This window comes from Hakea prostrata, chromosome 2, assembly GCF_041222555.1.
Source record: "Hakea prostrata isolate BN-2017 chromosome 2, UWA_Hpros_2, whole genome shotgun sequence".
In the NCBI taxonomy this organism is placed as follows: domain Eukaryota; kingdom Viridiplantae; phylum Streptophyta; class Magnoliopsida; order Proteales; family Proteaceae; genus Hakea; species Hakea prostrata.
This window is the reverse complement of record NC_142601.1, coordinates 41,620,941-41,640,981: the sequence shown is the minus strand read 5'-3', so window position 1 is coordinate 41,640,981 and position 20,041 is coordinate 41,620,941. Positions and strand designations below refer to the sequence as shown.

Sequence of the window (20,041 nt, the reverse complement as noted above, 5' to 3'; positions counted from 1 at the left end):
GTCTTAGTGCTATACTAACGTTCTAAATATTATTGGGGTTATTGTTTTGTGTTTATCATTTTGTAGTTGTTGCTCTTTGCTGTTTACATGGTTGCCATGGGGACCAAGGCAGCTAGGTGCATTATATGATTATATTATAACAATGATAATTTTATGTAGTTATGTTTTTATGAAACATAGAAGCCATTCAGTGAAATAGGATATAAGTTTGGCATTCTCTGTGGGGGGAGCATGGTCTCTGTGTCTGAGCAGCAGGGATCCAATGAGAGCACAGATATTGGAACTATTAGGGGCAGGATTTCTGCCATACAGTGAGGCAGGCGGCCGTTTTGCTCCCCTTTATGTCTGGATGTGGGTGGTATACTTCCCCTCCATATAACACTTTTCTCCATGATATAATTATGCTTATGAGAAAATCAATATATAATAACCCATGATATAATATTATCAAGTCCTACTAAAAAATATTATCAAATTTATCCAATAACTAAACAATAAAGGAAGTCGATGTAAATTTGCAAAGTGTCACCAAGGAGTGCTGTTGAGCCTGGACTCTTAGTTGATGCCTTGACAACTATGACACTGAGCATTTTAAAATTGTTCATATTTCAACTGAAACTAGGGCTTTTTGTATGTAATTAGTTCAGAATGGCTATCCCTTGTCATCACTGTTTTCCTTTGCCCGTTATATGTTTTGATTATATGTCTCATTGTCATGTATATTTTCATGATGTTACTAATCAAGACTTCACCCATGCTCAAGGGAGCAGCATGCACAGCCCATCTAACGAAGTCAGGAAAATTACGTGATTAGTTGCTTTTAGGTTTCCCCTTACAAAAATAGCCACTCAAGGTTTCACTTTACAAAATTAGCCAAAACTGAGTTTGTTTACAAAACTAGCCAAAATATTGAATTTTCACATTTTTGGACATTTTTTACCCTTAAAACTGATCACATCGAGTGGAAAAATCACTATTTTGTCCAAAAGGGTAAAGTCATTATTTTTTCATACCCTTTGGACATTTTCATCCTTATGCCGGTATGGTCAATTTTAGGGGTAAAATTGTCCAAAGAGGTGAAAAAGTACTATTTTGGCTAGTTTTGTAAATGCAAACTCAGTTTAGCTAGTTTTGTAAAGTGAAACATTGAGTGGGAAACCTAAAAGCAGCTAATCACGTAATTTTCCCAACGAAGTCCCACAAACCTAGCTTGCAGAGACCCATGGACTTGGTTACTGGGCTATGACCACTTCATGGGAGGAAATGGCATTACCAGGACAACCATTTTACTTTCCAGCAACACTTCTTCAAAAGTATAAAATGAATTTAGGTTTTCTATTTTTTAAAATTTGACAAATGAACATGAATTAAATTCTATATATTAGTCCGAGAAACTGTACTTAGTTCTAAATTTTTAGTAAAAGAAAATAAATTCAAGCCAGTATGCCCTTCATTTGCTATTCTTCATCAGTTTTTGCCTGCTTTAGCCCCCCCCCCTCTCTCTCTCATGTGCACGAACACGCACATCAAATTGTCATGCAAAAGGCGCTTACTTTTCAAGCTTTTTTCCTGGTACCATTGGAGATTGATTTTCTCTTTCTTGAAAGAAATGGGTGAAGTACTCTCTTTGAAGCCTTTTCTGTACATTATTACAATGGATTTTTTTTGGGCTTATAAATATTCTACGAATTTATGTCTTTTTGTGGGGGCTTGGTGGGATGGAGTGTGAAAACAATGCCTAATGCATTTATGAAGCCATCACATTATCTGTCCGTGACAGCTACATTTTACGAGTCATGATACATGCATAGTATGTCCTTTTATGTTATGAAAAATGTATCAATCTGATTTGCATTTTTAAGAGGAGAGAATATATATATATATATAACGCATGATAAACATACTTATTTGAATGCGTTTTTCATGGGAGACCTCTCCGATATTTGTACTTCTTGCATTTGCATGTTACAAACATTCTCTTGTTAGATTTGTCCTGCTCTTCGAATCCAAAGGTCTTTGACCACTAATATCAAATTCTCTCATGTGACAGGGTTTACATTCAGAATTCAAGAGAGTTTGACCTCTTGAGCTCAGTAAGATCAGTCCATTCTGACGATGATTTCCACCATCATTTCAATAGGAACTCAGAATCCAACAATGAAGAGAAGAAAAAAAGGGAAAACCAGACTCAATTAAGATTTCTTGCTATAGATCTAACAAACCGTGATCTCCGAGGGTGCTGACAAATGTTTAGTTGTTAGATATTCAAATACATCAACTCTCACCCTGTCTCTGAACTGCTTTCCTCCGGGTGAAGGGAAGCAGGTAAAAGAACGTTGGGGAGAGAGAAAAGGGTAGAAGGGTTGGTTGGCTGTTGTACATATCATTAGATATACCTTCTTTTTTTTCTTTCTTTCCTCTCAAGAGTCTGCTTCTTCCCATTTGTTAGATATGATCTGAGTTAACATCTCCTAATTTTCCTGTTACCTGATTGTGCTTGTTATATACAATGAGTACCCTTGATTATCATGTTATGGACAGTCTCACCAAGAAGAAAAATGAAAAATGAAAAATTATGGGACCGGCAAAATGCGACGCTAATTTTTTGCCCAGGACAGTTTTTTTTCTTCTTTCTGGTAGAAGCCCAGGACAGTTACAATGTGGAATGTAAGGTTGGACAATTACATATATCTGTAATATGTGGATGCTGAAGTTTGCATAATTAATAGGAGAGGATCACAAGTCAAAGTAATGATGGAATACCTATAAGATGTGAAGAAATTTGGTTGTTACGGAGATTGAGGTTCCTGCTCTGATAGCTAAATTTTATGTAGCAGACCCTACCTTTTTTGTTTCTTTCTTTGTGCAGAGAAATTTTTTTTTAAAGCTTAAGATAGTGACATTATGACCCACTATCTAACTGTTGATCTATTGTCTGCATCACTCATCACTGACCCTCGAAGTGGATTCATTGTAAGTGGTCTCTGGGTAGAACAGAAAACGAAAGAAGAAATACATACTTAACAGGTTTTACACCCTTCTGTCAATGCCTACCTAAAAAGACAACCCACCATCGCTCTCTCCGACTATTCTATATTCTATTTCCTTGTCATCGAAAACTCTGTTTGTCTCTGTTGCTGTGTTAAATTCAAGTCAATAATGGCTTTCCCATGTCTTACTATTAGAAAAGCAGGGAAGGAGAGAGAGAGATGGAAATGGAAAAGGAACCCCCAACCACCACGAGTTTAATGGCCCATGACACCGCCGAAGGAGGGAACAAATTTGCTATATTTGATGAGGCTCACGTCATATACTTGTAATTATTTGATTTGATTAGGAAGTGATTGTTGCATGATATCAATTATGTTGATTCACTTAGTCTGTGTTTGGTAACGGTTCATGATGACAACGTTCTTTGCAAGAATTGCTTAGCGTTTCTATTAAAGAATGGTGGTCTGAACACAATTTATGAAGGCGAGAAGAAGTTAGATGTTGTATTGAATGAAATTTGGGTTGAGTGTCCCTCTTTGTTGTAATTTTGAGACGTATTTTTTGTTTTGTTCTTGAACAAGTATAAGTTGTCATGTAAAAAATATTCTCGTACATGAAAGTTGAACTGGCTTTTTAAAAACAAAAAAATGACCTATTTTACCAAAAACAAAAAAATGACCTATTTTACCAAATGTTTTCCGACATTCTTTAGCGTTCATTGGTACATTTTGTCTTTCGCACATTGCTCAAACAACTTTGGATTAGAGTTTCGAATTTTACCTATTGCACACATCACAGTCGAATATCAAAACCATTTTTTTTCCTTCTCTCATCACCTGTTAATCAACTAACTCATAAGTGTGGAATTCGATCATCTCTACCTTCCACCGACCTGTTAATTTTGCTCTTTTTAATATCAAGTTCTGCATCATTGTTAATTACTATTTGTGATGATTTTATGGATCCAAGCAAACATTATCATTGTCTGAACTGGTTTTTTTTTTTTTTTTTCATTTGTTTCTTGGGTAGATAATATAATTGTTGTTTTTCTTTCTTTCACACCATCACTTACCTATTACAGAACAGAAAGTTGGTCCCTGTACAGAACAGCATTACCATAAAGATGAAAAAAACCCAGTACAGAATGTACATTTTGTTGTTCTATTTCTTCACACCACCACTTCCAGGTACAGTGTATCCACATCTCTATCGGAGTAGTAAGATTGACTTTTTGGTTCTTGTAATGTAGAAATCCGTGGAAACCCATTTGATGATTAATGGTAGGATCAAGTAGGCTGACATGAACCGTATGGTATGGGTCCAAAACCAACGAATCATCAGACATGCCCCACTCCTTGGGGGACCTGCTGAGCTTGACGTGTTGAAATTCTGACATTGATTTATATATATGGTTCAAAACCTAAACCTCCTGATTGCCTCTGTTTGCTTGCTAAGGTATCTGTTTCGTTGGAGAGACTTGGGGGTGGGGGACCATAGTGGTGATTGCCTGATTGGTGAAGTCCCTCCCTTTCTCTTCATCATTTTCTACTACTCTTAGGAGTCAGATATCACACCTACATCAGGGAACAAAGCTTGGCCTTGGCCTCTCGGCCCCTCCCTTCTCTTCTTCAGTTGATCTGAAACTGTTTTCCTTTTGACGTCTCAACTATGGTTTTGTGTTCTACCAAAAAAAAAAAAAAAAAAAAAACTATGGTTTTTGGTCTTCCTCACACCATATCAAACCATCCCTAGTAGTATGGTATGACACTCGTTTAAGTCGTACAACAAGCAAAGACATTAAAAAATAGGGGAGGGGAGAAATGCTGCTTCACGCGTGCATTCACGCGTGCAATCAATCACTCTAGCCAAACGTCAGTGTTCATGCATGTAATCCCGTCTTTCAGTTAAAAGATACTATGACACAGGCAAAATCTCTCTCTTTCTCTCACTATTCTCCCCACCTCCTCACTTTGCAAAGGGGGGGGGGGGGGGGGCCCCGAAAACCCCCCCCGGGGGAGGTTGTTGGTGGTGCTGGAAAGGGGGGGGGGGGGGGGGGGGGGTGAAAAAAAAAAAAAGAAAAAGCTCGTGGGGGGGGGGGGGGGGGGGGTGTTTTTTTTCTTTCACCACTTCTCAAAAAAAAAAAAAAACAAAAAATGTCTTCTTCCCGCCGGCCCCCCCCTTTTTGGGCGGTGGGGGGGGTGTGTGGTGGTGGGGGGGGGGGGGGGGGGGGGGGTGGCGGCGGGGGGGTTGGGTGTGCTTTATTAATAAAAAAAAATAAAACTCTTTTCCCCTCTTTCTTTTTTGGTGGGGGGGGTGGGGGTTTTGGGGGGGGGGTTCCTCCGATGCAAACCAACCGGTCCATCCCGAGCGGTTCGACCGGGTATAGTAAATGTAAATAAACGTGTATTCCATACTACCAGCCTATACGTATATACGGTTGTACAAAGAACCGTATATACAACCATTCAAAATCGTAAGAAGCTAAAAACCAACCCGCCCATTTCATTTTCATTTCTGTTTAGCTTGAAGGCTGATCTCAAGTTACAAATAAATCGCAGCAGAGAAGAAGAAGAAGAGGAAGAAGAGGAAGAAGAAGCAGCGGTGTTCATCGCAGAGGAAGAAGAAGCAGCGGTGTTCATCGCAACGATTTCGTTTAGCTTGAAGGCTGATCTGAAGTTACAAATGAAATCGCAGCAGAGAAGAAGAAGAAGAGGAAGAAGAGGAAGAAGATGAAGAAGAGGAAGAAGAAGCAGCGGTGTTCATCGCGAGAGGAAGAAGAAGCAGCGGTGTTCATCGCAACGATTTTGTTTAGCTTGAAGCATCGTTAGTTGAGTTCAAGAGGAAGAAGAAGAGAGTGGAGAAGAAGAAGAAGCGGGGGGGGGAGCAGAAGCTCCATCTCCAGCGATTTAGAGAAATCGATTTCAGATTCTCGGTATTGTCTCGTCTCCTCTCGTCTCTCGCGATTCTTCTTTCAAAAAGGTAATAACCAACTCATAAAACCCTTACCATGGAAATTCCCGATGATGTGGTCGAAACCCCGATTTGGTCGTTGCTTAAAGATGAAAAATGCTCGTAATAACTTGATGTGGTCGAAAACCCCGATTTGGTCGTTGCTTAAAGATGAAAAATGCTCGTAATAACTTGATTTGGTCGGTTTTCTTTAGTATTTGTTGTTTTACCTTTTTGTGGGGTTGTGGAGGGGTTTAATGTTGTTGTTCTTTTAGCATTCAAATGTAAGTATAGATCAATGCAAGGTAATCGTAAGTTTGTAAGTCAAATAATGACACTAATGTGTGGAATGGATATTGGAACTCCAAATATAGACAACAAATACTAGTCATAATACCAATGATTAGTAGTAGGTGCAGACAATTAGTAGACTCGTACAATGAAAAAGAAACATATAAAACCACCGGAAATAAGGAAGCAATGCCTCTTCTCTGGAGGCATTTTTGACTCATCAAAATCCTGAGCCACATTTGGAGACTGGTCTGTTGATGATCCTTTACCCCCAAAGAAGTTGATTAGAAAATCAAGTTGATCTTCATGAAGATGCACTAGCATAGGAAGGAATGCAATGGTTAACCCGGATCGAAAAACCAAAACATAGCCATGCTTCGTAAACTTATAATCAGTTCATCGTCTCATGGACAACGAGGTTGGAATCTATATTGTACATCCAAAACTGTTGTCATGGTTTTCAGTAGGTCATATGTTACTCTATTATTGTTGTAAATGGAATCTGAAATCCAATTACACTAGCACCTTTCTGTGTACTGCATAAAATTGATGCATTTGGGTAAACTTTTAGAGTGTCTTAATGGTTCTCATTTCAATTGGTAAATCCTGTAGAGAGAATGGTTAGTTTAAATTTTTCGAGCTGCTATTTTGAACGGTGACCTTGTATAATGAAGGGTCACTGGGTGTATCTGGGTTGTCATTTGTCTCCTTCTTCAAGTGGGTTTAATTGGTGCAATTTGTTTATCTATTTATTGTAAGTATTGTCTTCAACAAGTTTACCCCTGGGTCAGTTGTTTGATAGGTGTGGTTAGTGGCACATTTCCTTTCTAAAAGTATGTCAATAACACTTGTGCATGACTAGCATAACAGTCTTTTCCTTAGAGACAGCATCTATTGCAGCTTGATGAAGTTTTATGCTGCCAATTAGTTTGAGTTGGTATTATTGATGAAGTTTTATGCTGCCAATTAGTTTGGATTTGCATGTTGAATGTGATTAGCCAACTTAAAGTGTTCGAAAGTACAGATTAGCTTATTGGGGATAATTTTCTGCATCATCTTTAATGGAGCATCATTGTGGTCCCTTCCGAAAGAAGCCTGATCGGCTTATACTGAGATACCTGAGAGATTTGCTGCCAATTCTATTATGTATGGTTGATGCACATGGTTAGGTTGTTTCTATGAATAAAATTTTATGGTGCCAGCCTTTGAATGACAGCCCTTTCCTACCACTCTTCAGATTGCCATCGTTCTACAGATGTTTAAATATGAGTTGATAGTGATCAAACCTGTTTTGTCAAGTAGTAGTTGTTATATAATGTATTCCAAGATCTCTTACTTTTGTGATATTTTTCTTATTCTTCTTTAATGTGGTGTCTTGTTTAACCATGTTGTTGAAGGAATGTGGTTCACTTGTATTTGCAATCTTTAGGATTTGTTTTCACCTTTGTATTGCTCCCTGCCCTTCCACCAAAGAATAGAAAACTTATCGTGCTTCGTAAGTCAAGAGAATGTTTGAGTGGAATAGAGTCCGTATCATCCGGGTACCGTATCAGTTGCGAATTTATCCCTAACAAATTCTATTTCCTTTGCTTTGCTGTTTCAGGCGAATTTTGCTTCTTCTTAATTTTTTTTTGTTTATTTGAAGTTGTTCACTTCCGGCTGCTTTGGTTTCTCAAAATATAGAAGTGGTTACTTTTGTGTCTATGTTAGTTTGTTAAGTTGTAGAGGTTATTCTACTTTTCTTGAGTGTGATTCGAGATACGTGTGTTAATGATTTTCTCATTGTGTGTTCTTTTATGTGGATTTCATTTTTTGACCTAAGTTTAAGCAGCGATTGATGCTGTATTTTGTTGAGTCGATTACAATGTTCACTAATATAATTTGTTTGTGGTTTTTAGACCTCCTAAATGAGTACGACTTGTGGTTGAATTAGTCTAAAATTTTATATTTCACTCGCACAAAGCCACAATTAGCTCCACCAAAGTTGTTGTATGTGAGAATTAGTATGGAAGCCTTTGCCGCCTCACTTTTGCCTCCCTCTATTCTTATTTAGGAAAAAGAAGGTTGGAGCTTCAACCCGAATCTGTTTTTGAAAACCTTCCTCCCCATTGTCGTTACTATGAAGTCTTTGATCCACCCCGCTTTTGCTTGCTCTAGTAAAGGCCGGCAATTAGCTGTTCCTCCCTAGTCCCTTGGCCCCCGATGCCACTACAAACCATTCCTCCCGTAAAATCCATTAATCCCTCCCCGTACCTCCCCGAACCACTCCCTTCACTGCTGTACACCCACTCGGAATCTCCCGCCTACTTGTCACCCCTTCCCTATCGGAGAGTCGAGTAGGGGAAGCCACTGACACCGTTAATGCCAGCAGAGTCATTGTCCATGGCTAGAAACAATGCATGGCCACTCTACCATTGCTTATGATTAGCTGCTACCCCCCGACATTGCTCCATAGGGCCTTATCTCTTCAGCCGACTCCCTACGTATCCCTAAAAAACAACCTCTAGCGCATCGTATAGAAGGTTGGACTGCAACAGTTTATTGCAAAGTGCTGAGGTCAATCAGATTTCGGATTGCATCCGCCCCTGATGCCAGATTCCCCCGATACAAGTGTTTTTATCTCTTTGTAGGTTGTGACACCACTGAGTCACCGGCCTTTACTCTCCTTCAGAAGACCATATTGCTATTAATTATCTCGTAGGATCTATTGCAATTTCAATTTTCAGCTCTCCCTCTGAAGAAATCAGTTCTACCTTATGAGACATCGTTGTGTCTTTGACCGAAGCACTAGTTATAGATGCTCCATTGGCATCTGTACCCTTGTCATCCACCTCAAAGAAGAATATCATGTTGGCCTTGTCGCCCCTGCAATCCTCAGCCCAAAGACAAGGTTCGTGCAAGATTATTGTTGCTCCCCCATCCCTCCTTTCTCTCTCTCTCAAACACCCTATCTAACTTCTCGGGCTTCTTCCGTGTTGCGTATCGTCAATGGGCGTAACCCACAACCCCGCCTCCTCCTCCCAACCCACGCATATTCATTTACAAAAAGTGTGTTGAGTAGGTTTGGTTTCAAAGACACTTCGTTGGATTCATAAACAGTTTCTTGTTCTATTTTGAGTTTATAGACCATTTAATAGACCATATTTATAACATATATATTGGTATGTTCTACTTAAAATCACTATACTATACATGGTTTGGTTAGGGAATAAGTAATTTAGTACTTTACGGTTTGGCTTTTGCCTTAGATACTGAATCTATAATGAATTGTATTTGGTTTGGTTTTTGTTGGTTTTTGTTTTAAAAAGTCAATTCTGGTTCCAAATTTACTCCCATTGAATTACCTAATAAGAAGAGGTAGGCATCATTGTGAACACTGGAATATGTCATTTTCATGGAAACCGAGGTTGTCAAAATCGTTAGCATACTTCTGAGCAAGGGTGGGCAGATATACATACTTTTGTGGGATCCAATTGTATGCAGTGGGCAGTGTCTTTGTTTTTCGCATTCTGGTATTATGTAAATTCATGGCCTCCTTATGGGGTCTATTTAACTGCATTTCATGTATTCATGTATAGGTTGACATCTTTGCTTTCTGGCCCTTGTCTGTTACTCTATCAGAAAAGAAGAAACCCCTTTGTGGGCTGTATCCATTCTTTTGTTGTTTGTTGGTTGTATTGATATTTCTATCGTAAAAAGAAGAAACCCCTTTGTGGGCTGTATCCATTCTTTTGTTGTTTGTTGGTTGTATTTGGCATTTCTCGAATAGAATCAAAAAAAGTGTGTGTTGTTTAATAGGGAATACTTTTATCTCAGCCTACTGAATGTGTAGTTGAACTGTTGTATTGCACAAAGCAAGAAGCTGTTGACATTGTTGGATGCAAAACCTTGACTTATTTATTGTGATTAGGTAGTTGGAAATCTTTCCATCAATTTCTCGCAATTTGGAAAAATTTTACAGCTTATGTAAGTTATTTAAGTCTTGATGTAAATGTCTCATCTTCTAGGGATTAGCTCATCTAGCAAGGACATACCTCATAATTAAAGAGGTCAAGAGAGAGAGGGGAAAAAAGATGTAGGCTTTTGATGTGTGCTACTAACAAGGTTCGAAATTTTCGTTTATCCCGCCATCTTGCCCTTCAGCGAAATGACCGAACCTTTTGATGATGCAACTTCGGAGGACAATATTGAGATATATGTGGTTTTCATTCCCAGTGGACCTTGGTCATCACCCATGCACTCATATTCTGGAAATTTTGATTTGGATGAAGTCCTTTCATGTGGATGGCTATAGTATAATTGATTTCTGTTAATGCATACCTTCGTATAAGATCCTATCTTTAGCATATTCATTGTTCAAACCAATGCATTTTATTATTTTGGATATACAACTATTTAGTGGAGTGTCGTAATTCTCAATGGAGTCATTTACAATGACGAGGTTATGAATAAATTTTGAAAACAGTAAAATTTGAAACAATGATAACATCCATTATTGGGCAAACATAAGTTGGTTTCCCAAATAGGGGAGCAATAAAAATGGTGGTGACGAGCAATGTTGATGATATTGTGGCATTTAATAATTTGGTTGTTTGTTGTCATACCGATTTTGTGATTTGGACTTCCTTTATTATTTGCTTTTGATATGTGATGATGCCGTGGATGTACTTTGGCCTAGATTATTATAAGTGCGAATAAATGTTTTATGAGCTACAAATTATAGTGATGTACCTTTAGTATCATGTGGAATGTCAAGAAGTGGGGCCTCACCTAAGATACTGAAATGCTGATGTTGTTATGCAATCTGTGGATATTTTATCACTTCATTCGTTAATGTTTAGAACTTAAAGTACTTCACTTTGATAATTTTGTGATCAAACCCGTTTTTGTGTTAATGGGTTTTATTTTAACTTGGTAGGGTTTGTACATTTGAAGCATTTTTGTTGTTAACATTAGAGGGTTATTTCCCTGTGTTTGTGATGTGTTGAGTGTGGGTGGACGCTTGGCACATGGGCGTGGAAATGTTTGTCTATAATATGACTTGTTTGGGCTAGGTTTCAATCCGTGCCAATGGTTGGCATCGAATTTTGAATAACTAATGTCTAGACCGAATGTTTTTCATGCTTAGATTGTTTGTGTTCTCTCTTTAATGTTGTCTCATGACTCTCATCTGTATAATTAGTATTTGTTTTGTTATACTTTAGTTTCATGTTAATAAAATGTTGTTTACCTAATACGTTTTGTTGCATCTATGCAGGCAAAACCACCATAAGTCTCACTTTGAAATGGCTCCTAAGGCAACCACACAACAGAAGGCCAAAGGGGCTAAAAAAGGGAAACAAAAGCAACAGCAAGGCGAGGCTTCATATTTGGTGGATGACGAAGCAAAAGCGTCATTTATTTTGATTAATAAGCTAAGTATAGAAGAAGGAAGGGATGTAGACATCCCTTCTTTTCAGAGAGGAGGTGTAGCAGATATGTTTAAGCAGATTGGGTGGGATAACATCCTAAAGTTACCTCCTAAGTGTTATTACCAGTTGGTTAAAGTGTTTTATTCCAATTTGAGATTCAAGGAGGAGGAGGGAAACTTATATGCCCTGTCCAATGTTAAAGGGGTGGAGATTGCCTTGAATATTCAAGAGCTGGGTGAAAGGCTAGGAGTCTCAAGTGAAGGACAAAAATATTTTTGGGAGCCTAGGAAGAAGTTTGATCACCTCATTGATGTTGGTCGGACTTATAGTGATATAATGGTTCACTACACGGGTAACACCAGCGTGAAGTTGAAGGACCTGAAACCAATTCCTCATGCAATTGCTTACATAGTGCAACACAACATTATCCCACGAAGAGGTCACCGTGAACGGCTGAGTTCTTTTGAAGCCTATGTCACCCATTGCATTCATTCAGGGAGGCAGCTCAACATGCCGTACATTATTCTCAGAATGATGAAGTATGCAAAAGATGCCCACAATCGTGCTCTCCCATATGGTCGGCCGCTTACCCAAATCTTTACTACCTATGGGATTGATCTTGAGGGGGAGGATTGTGAAAGTGGGAAGAATAAGAAGAAGAACAATGAAGTTAAAATCCATGGAAAAAAATTCCATCTTGAGATGGCGGATGTAGGAGTGCAGCCTCCGTGTGTAGGAGCACAACTCGCCGTTGATCCATACATGACCGGAGATGATTTTGAGCGTGTTGAGAACAAATTTTCAAATATGTCAAGACATGTGCGGAAGATTCTTCGGCGCGTGGATCAAGTCGCCCATAAGATGGGCATCCCGTATATTCCGGACTCCTCACCACCTTCTCGCTGAATCAAGGATTCAGATCCGAACTCGAATAGGTTGACTATTCGATTAAATGTAATTTGGATGTTTTGCTGAATGGGATTCTTTGTTTCAATCCTTAAAACAATGCTTATTTAATACACAGATAAGAATTTGTAGTAAGGTTCCCAGTTGCTGTTTCTTTATATTCCTTATATTTTGATATTTGAGTATACTATGTGTGATATTTCTTATATTTTGATATTTGAATATACTATGTGTGGAATTCATGGATTACATCCATATACACACCCAAAATTCCTGTTAAGGTAAGATTAAATGTAATGAGATAGGTTGATTGAGTTTATCTCCCCATACGGAATGTATGAAGTAATTTTAGGCAGGTTGGGGTTTGTTACAGGTTCAAGTGGTGTTTGGTAATTCGTATGGTTGGCAGTGATGAAACTGTGCATTAACATGAGACTTTCACTACCTTGTCTGATTTCAGAGCAGATTGTCTGATTTTTTCAAATTTATTTGCAATAAAATTGTGTTCTCCATATAATTGTATGTTTTGGTTATAGTGATAGACGCGTCAATGCGGAAATGGAATTTTTTTCCTCTTGTGTAGTTAACACTAACATTGCTCCGTTCTTAAACGAACTAACCCCTCCGCCTCTCGTGATCCGTTAAATTAATATGGTTGTTTCCGTTGAAAAGGGAATCAATAAGATACTCCCTCTTTCCATCAAAACTCCTGGGGTTGAAACAAGACTTCAAACATAATCACTCCATTTTCCACTTCTGTGTTGAGAGTTATAAATACGTTGAGGAACTTTAAAAGGGAACCACCCCCTTTCATCTGATGAACACAGAGAGCAAATGGGCCGCTTCCCCTTTAAAGGGAACCAGCCCCTTTCATCCGATGAACACAGAGGCGAACGGGCCGCTCCCCTTTAAAGGGAACCAGACTCGTAATATGATGAACACAGAGGCGAACGGGCCGCTCCCTTTTAAAGGGAACCAGCACCTCGTAATCCGATGAACACAGAGGCGAACGGGCCGCTTCCCTTTTAAAGGGAACCAGACTCGTAATATGATGAACACAGAGGCGAACGGGGCGCTCCCTTTAAAGGGAACCAGCCCCTTTGTCCGATGAACACAGAGGCGAACGGGCCGGTTCCTTTAAAGGGAACCAGACTCGTAATCTGATGAACACAGAGGCGAACGGGCTGGCTTCCCTTTTAAAGGGAACCAGCCCCTTTTAAAATGATGAACACAGAGAGCAAATGGGCCGCTTCCTTTTATAGGGAACCAGACTCGTAATCCGATGAACACAGAGGCGAACGGGCTGCTTCCCTTTAAAGGGAACCAGCCCCTTTTAAAATGATGAACACAGAGAGCAAATGGGCCAGTTCCCTTTTAAAGGGAACCAGACCCTGTAATCTGATGAACACAGAGGCGAACGGGCCAGCTTCCCTTTTAAAGGGAACCAGCCCTTTTAAAATGATGAACACAGAGAGCAAATGGGCCCGCTTCCCTTTTAAAGGGAACCAGACCGTAACTCGATGAACACAGAGGCGACCGGGCCGCTTCCCTTTAAAGGGAACCAGCCCCTTTTAAAATGATGAACACAGGAGAATGGGCCGCCTCCCTTTAAAGGGAACCGCACTCGGAATCCGATGAACACAGAGGCGAAACGGGCCGTATCCCTTTTAAAGGGAACCAGCCCTTTTAAAATGAAGAACACAGAGAGCAATGGGCCAGCTCCCTTTAAAGGGAAACGGACTCCGTAATCCGATGAACTCAGAGGGGGGAAACGGGCCGGTTCCTTTTAAAGGGAACCAGCCATTTCATCCGTGGAACACAGAGACCAAATGAGCTGATTCCATTATAAAGGGAACCAACCCCTTTATTCAATGAAGAGACATGGTACAATATGACATGATGTCTCCTCCACTCTACTTATCTTTTATGGATCAAGAATGTTAAAATCAATATGAGTGCTTCCTTTAGCTTGTTGGATATCAAATTAATTTTGCTGACATTGCTAAGCTGGATAAGATGTAACCAAAATTCCAGGCTGAACGAAAGATCATCATCGGAATGCTTTAACAGTGTGTTTGAATGATACAGATACTGTCCCTCATCCTTATATACAAAGTACTACCACTATGCATATACAAAAAAAAATTGTGAACCAGCCCCAACATAGTTGAATGATACAGATATTGTCCCTCATCCTTTGATACAAAGTACTACCACTATTCATATACAAAATAAAGGGGAATACAAAATGTTTGAATATGATAAACCCATGTATGTCCCTCATTGTCCCGAAAATGAGACACCTGTCTCGCATCCTCAAATGTCACCAACGCAGTACTGAATTTTGGGACGATGGTACGTGCTGTATAATCCAACGACAAAATAGAAGCAAATAATAAGTTTGAAATTAAGATAAAAGAGCAATACAAACACAAAACATCAGGTAATGCAATTACCTTATATGAAGAATTATCGACTTACACCAAGTTGAACTGAATTTTGGGAGGAAGGTACGTGTCAGATAATCCAACGACAAAATAGAAGCAAATAATAAGTTTGAAATTATTTGCATAAATGAGCAATAGAAACGAGAGATTATCACTTAATACATTTACCTTAGATGAAGAATTATCAGTACTCACACCAAGTTGAACTGAATTTTGGGAGGAAGGTACGTGCTGTATAATCCAACGACAAAATAGAAGCAAATAATAAGTTTGAAATTATTTACATAAATGAGCAATAGAAAGGAGAGATTATCACTTAATGCAAGCTTACCTTAGATGAAGAATTATCAAGATTTACACCTAGTTGAACTGAATATTGGGAGGAAGGTAAGTGTCAGATAATCCAACAACACAAATAGTTAAGAGTAATTGTGCAACATCAAGTAAAATTATATGAACAATGTCAATGTTTGGCTGAAAAATAAAATAAATTTACCCGAGTTGAGCATGTGTTATAGCCGCCAAACATTGACAAATAATCGACTCGGCAATGATACTTGTATGGAGCCCCCGTCCTTCAACTAGGTTGACAAATCCCTCTTCTTTTTACTTTTTTCATGCCAGGGCTTGATTCTTTTTCCGGATCCCCTTTTCTCGAGACTCGTTTTGGTTTTAACCGTAAAATTCGTACGCTTCACCATTTACTTCGGAGGGTTGGTCAAGATGTGAAGGAACGCTCTACATGTTCTAGATCGTTGACAATCCCATTCAGATGCTTACATAGTATGTTATAACCAAAACTTGTTTCACAAGCTTGGTTAATGACTTTCAAAAATGACGGAGTAATTAGCCTAGTTCGCCGTACGCAACTTACTTCTCCATCAGCCTCAAACCTTGCATCCCCTTCTCTTCGTGTCCCGTCAAGTATGTGCACATCTCGGGCTGATTTTCTCCATCTCATTAAAAAATATTTTATCGGAATGCACATGAGTTGGAGATAATGGAAAACTCTTAACATATGGGCACAACAGATCCCAACATTCTCAAATTTCTTACAACTACATGTTACGTTCTGTCTCTCAGATTACGCAATACTCGTATGCTTTCCCCGTAAAGGAACCAGTTGCATCCGCCTTCAAAATCACATATTCAACATACATATTTGCGACATTCTCGCTGTTGATAGCGTGACTATCCACCAACTCAAACTCCTTCAAAAACTCTTTGAATATAGTTGGAGTATATAATCGGTAAGCTTGATTCAACATAGGTTTCAACGAATGTGCACCCCCAAGAACTTCGTTACGTGCATCAAATTCCTTTTTCAATTCATTTGCACGTTTTTGCGTCCACAACATCCTCGGAAATGTCTCATAAACCTTAGAAGATCAAGTTTGATGCCAAGACATTGTTTCAAATCAGCATTCAAACTTTCACCCAATCGTGTGCTCCTCACACCTAGTGTGAAAAACAGCTTCTTCATGTAACAACATGCCCATTTCTCCCTTATTTCATATGTTCTATCTAGCCAACTAGTGTTTAGAACCCCTTGATTTTCTCTTAAATTGGTCCATGCATATTCAAATTCAGCAACTTCGTATAATGGTATATGCATTTGTTCAAAATTTTGAAGAACCGTGACTTGTCACTCATCAAATATCCATGGTGTTTCTTTGCATTTTGCAATAGATGCCAAGTGCACAATGCATGGCGTGTATTAGGTGCAACCTCGTTAGTGCCCTCGCCATTGCAAAGATCCCGATCATGAAGATTGTAATTGCCTTCTTATCACCGTTAACTCCAAAAAAGTTCGAAATAACCATACAAATGACTCAAGTGGTCTCATCATATAGCAAGGCAGCTCCAAATACGACCGGAGTCCTATGATGATTAAATCCCACAAACACACCCAATGGTCTATTTTCTTTGTTTGTGCAGTAACGTAGTATCAAACACAACCACATCACCAAATAGTTGATAATCACATTGCATCCGTGGATCAGCCCAAAATATATTAGTCAATTTGTCCTCACCGTCCATCCGTACGTAATAAACAAATGCAGTGGTTTAAGTTTCGTTGATTGTCTAAGTATAGCATCAAGCTCCCGGCATCCCCATATGCCAAATCACGCCGCCGTTTGTTATTCAAATAGTTTTGCAAATCTTTCTTTGTGAAGCCAAGATTTTCATTGCCCCCCGCTTGCAAACCCATCAAATTAAATGTCATTCTTGTTCCCATTCCACTTCGTCACCCATTGCTATTTCCGTGGCTTGGGTACTTGATATTGCACGCCGGGATCGCATCAAATGTGCAGCTTCTTCAACATGAAGAACATGGTTGTGTTCATCCACAAATTTGTCAACTACTAATCGTCCTTCATGATCTCTTTTTACAATCATCCTTGCTAAACAGCCCTGCTCTAGTTTCAGACGATGTTGTTTCCCTTTCCCTCTCTTTCTATTCGGTATCCTTCTTTACTACACAAGAAACAGCGTTGCACGATGACACTCTTATCCGTCGTGCTCCCGTGTAAATAACTCTTCCGAACACCGAACCCACTCATGCGCCCATACTTATTATAACAGCCATAGGCTTCATCAAATGATTTAAATTCCATGCCTAATCGAGGTGTCACATTGTCATCCATTGTTTGATGAAACTTTCATAGTAAACCACAAGTACACATTAATAAAAGTTAGGAATGGCCCGAAGATTTAAGATTCATAAACAACAAAGATGAAGCCTTAAGGTACAATATGACATGACAACTTCCGGGAACACAAAATTCTCGATGCATAAAACTGATAAGTAATTAAGTCGATGAGACAACGGTGCAATTTAAAATCGTATCACAATTTCATTTAATAAACTGAATAACAACGACTTACACAAAGACATATGGACCCAAAACCAGGAAAATATAGAAGTCATTCGCTTCATATGTAATGTGCACAATAAATATGGAAATGCATGAGAATTATAAATATCAAATTATCTAATATGAGAAATTTCCTTTATAATGGTAGCTCAGCTACATTATAACCATTTAACCATGATATAGTAGTAGACAAAATTGGGTTGTAGAATGAGTAAAAGTAGAATAACCAGTACAGATATGTTGAACACAAAATCCAAATAGATGTATAAACAATCCTACTGATACAATTTACGGTCATACAAAGAATTAAAAGGCTGTACAAAATGGTCATACAAACAAATCCCCACGTAACATATATATAAATTGTTGGTCATGACGAGATTTGCAGGGAAGTATAACATACCAATAATGGTCAGAATAAGATCTGGACGGAAATACAACTAGGTGCAAACGTATATGTGTATTCAACATGAATAAAATAGGATACACATATATAAAATTCAATCAAATAACAAACCATATCATTTTGTTCAATGTTAACTAAACGAATTGATGTTTAAACTAATACATGCAACATCAACTTGGTCTACTTCCGTTATCTACGAAAATAAATTAATCTTCTTAATCCTTAAACCAAGCCATATATATATAGTAGAGTATCAGAAATCACATCATATATTATTGTCCAGGAAAATCATTTAATGTGAATAGACGAAGTGAAAAAGTTGGGCATGTTGTGGACCAACGAATCAATGGATATTTGAAGTTTCATGGGTCACATTTCATAATATGTGGATTAAAGACAAATATAAATATGAGCAGCATAAATAGTGGCGTTTGTTATTCAAATATCAAAACGAAGCCACTCTCTATACCAAATAACAAAACAAAATGATCGGACTCACCAACCGCAATTTGAATGAGGTAAACGCCACCACCGAGTTGTTACAGCCTTTGGTCTGCTTCAAAACAGAGGCTCAAATGGAGTTCGTTAAGATTGTAGTGGTACTTGAATAATATTGTGGGAGAAACGTGAGAGCAAACTGATAATATGTACGATTTTGTTGTGTAAAACTTTCTTCCAAATCCAGAGTGACACCCGAATAACCACCCACCGCATTCACTTCTTTTTTGCTTCAACGAATACAAGTTTACCCGCATAACCAAAACCAAAGTGCTTCAATCGATTCCAGAGAGCAAATGGAAAATCACTAATGTGTTTATACAGACAGAGAAGAAAATTTTCATTATACAGAAACCAAGACCAAAAATTGCAATTTTGCTTCTGAGGTGACAACCGACAAGTAATGGCTCCCCGCTTGGCGCCATTTTTTTGTTCACATCATTGTAATAGTGGCTTACCATGGTTAGTGAAACCCAATCAAATTGATCGAATCACCGTCGGCCACCCGATGAGGGTAAAAGAGAGCAGAATGGACTAAATTTGGGCTCAATAGAGTACACAAGATGTGGACACATGAACAATTTGATTCAAAGATTCATATGGGCCTGGGCCTAGCCCATATTTACAACAAATAAATAGCTCATTTAATGTTTCCTTCTCCATTTGAATTATCAAGTTCAATCGTATCCTCTCTCTCACCAAAGTTGCAGATTTCAGCCCTAGAAGCAAAGAACGAGGAGGCTAATGTAAATATTCCCGATTACCATATACAAGGAGAAGAAGAAAGGTGTTAAGGTTATGAAGAAGGGGTCGGAACGCTTTAGAGCAAACGCTCCGTGTATCTCGTGTTAAGGTTATGAAGAAGAATAAACAGCCTCTCCACGCTTTCCAGATTCGACTCTTCCATCTTTCCTTGCGCTCTTACTTCCTCCTTCTTCGTGTCTCACTTGTTAAGAATATTTTGTTCAGTTAATGTAAGATTTACCTTATCAATCCACATGTTTATCCGAGAATTTCTGAATGTTAACCTAAATTATTTTGGGTGTTGTTCAAGAATGGAATCGTGTATGGGAATTGTCGTAAAATAGCATGTTTTATTAAGTACCACCAAAGATAGTTGTACATAGCATTCTTTAATTCCCATTACTTTTTAATTGATTAGAAAGTTAATCAAGATGAACCAAAGTCGTACGCTTAAAATTTGTAAAAAACGTTTTTGTTCTCGATGAATTATTATAGTAATAATAATAATAATAAAATTAC

General features: G+C 38.6%; 1 protein-coding gene across 1 annotated transcript in view; it reads left to right on the top strand.

The window, feature by feature from the left end:
- Positions 1–3,512, top strand: part of LOC149024382 (mediator of RNA polymerase II transcription subunit) — a 47,036-nt gene extending 43,524 nt beyond the window's left edge. Inside the window, exon 8 of the mRNA XM_089144646.1 lies at positions 2,051–3,512. The gene's annotated coding sequence lies outside the window, so the exon portion shown is untranslated. The remainder of the gene's footprint in view (positions 1–2,050) is intronic.
- The last annotated feature ends 16,529 nt before the right edge of the window (positions 3,513–20,041 follow it).